The following is a 1,711-nucleotide window of genomic DNA, read 5'->3' on the forward strand; positions in this document are numbered from 1 at the left end:
CTACAACTTGACTTGCAGGCAACAGGAAGTGGTCTGAGACACTGGCTGTGGATTGTGCATATATGAGACTTCAGAGCCTGCCTTCACAGTGACATACTTCTTCTAACAAAGCCATACTACTCCAACAAAGCCACACCTCCTAATAGTACCAATCCCTATGACCATATGGGGGACAGTTACATTAAAAGTACCACCGTTTACTCCTTGGCCCCCATAAGGCTGTAAACAAATCATACTGCAAAATGCATTTAGTCCAACTTTGAAAGTCTCCATAGTCTACCACACTCTCAACAGTGCTTAAAAGTCCAAAGTTCGAGAGACGAGCACGATGGAGGGCACAGACAGATCGAGCACACCGACCATGGCCTCCAAGTGTCCCAAGTGTGACAAGACCATGTACTTTGACAAGAAGTTTAGTTCCCTGGGCAAGGACTGGCACAAGTTCTGTCTCAAGTGTGAGTGCTGCAACAAGACACTGACCCCTGGGGCCATGCTGAGCACGATGAGAAACCCTTCTGCCACAAGCCATGCTGTGCCACACTGTTTGGACCCAAAGGCGTGAATATAGGGGGTGCTGGTTCCTACATATTTGAGAAGCCTCTGACTGAGGGCCCTCAGGTCAATGGCCCCATCGAGGTCCCTGTGGTATGAACCTAAGAGCAGAAGACCAGAGGACACCCCAAAGGTCCCAGCAAAGCCTCCAGTGTCACCACACTCACTGGGGAGCCCAACATGTGTCCTCGCTGCAACAAGAGGGTGTACTTTGCTGAGAAGGTGACCTCTATAGGCAAGGATTGGCACCAGCCTTGCTTGCGCTGTTAGCGCTGCTCCAAGACACTGAACCCCAGAGGGCATGCTGAGCATGATGGGCAGCCCTGCTGCCACAAGCCTTGCTATGGAATTCTCTCTGGACCCAAGGGAGTGAATATCGGTGTAGTGGGCAGCTATATCTATGACAAGGACCCTGAAGGCACAGTTCAGCCTTAGATCTGCAGATGCTGTCCTCTGGATCCCTTACTCCACCCTGAGGGAAAGTGACCTGCTGCCTAGTCCTGCCTCAGCTTGTCTTGCCTGCAAACCCCTGGGCCTAAGTGGTGGAGGAGGAAGCCTCCTGGGTAGTCTCCAGAACAGCCCAGAATTGCAGCCCTGTTTCTCTGTGTGTCACCTCGACTTTTCCTGTGCTACCCACTGCCCACTTTGTGTCTGTGTGCCTCCATAGCCTCCTGTCCTGTGCCCCTGTGCCCAGCATCCTCTCTGTCCCTGTGTCCCCATGTCTCTGACAGCTCTCTGAGCTTTCTGTCCTGTGATATCCCTGTTGCCCACACCTGCCCACCAGTGTTATATATCTATGCTCTGCTTGCCAGTGATGGCTATGAGCTCACAGCATTCCCAGGGTGGCAGCTCCCATGTTAGGAGCCCTCTGCTGGTTCCCACACTAAACCCTACCTACCCCTCACGTGGTTCACTGCTACAGAGACTTTTGCTGTCAATAAATGGTTTGGTTTGAGGGGAAAAAAAAGTCCAAAGATCAGTCTCTTCTGAGATTCATGCAATCTCTTACCTGTAATTACCTATAAAGTAAAAATCAAAAAGCAGATCACATACTTCTAACATGTAATAGTATAGGATCTACCTTACCATTCTAATACATAGGGAAGGGAGCATAGTGAGGAAATACTGGACCAAAGCAAGACTGAAAACCAGCTGAGCA

The 1,711-nt window shown here is 50.4% G+C and overlaps 1 pseudogene; it reads left to right on the top strand.

Moving 5' to 3' along the window:
- Positions 1-361: 361 nt before the first annotated feature.
- On the top strand, positions 362-987 carry LOC118573810 (annotated as a pseudogene).
- The last annotated feature ends 724 nt before the right edge of the window (positions 988-1,711 follow it).

This window comes from Onychomys torridus, chromosome X (assembly GCF_903995425.1).
Source record: "Onychomys torridus chromosome X, mOncTor1.1, whole genome shotgun sequence".
Lineage (NCBI taxonomy): Eukaryota > Metazoa > Chordata > Mammalia > Rodentia > Cricetidae > Onychomys > Onychomys torridus.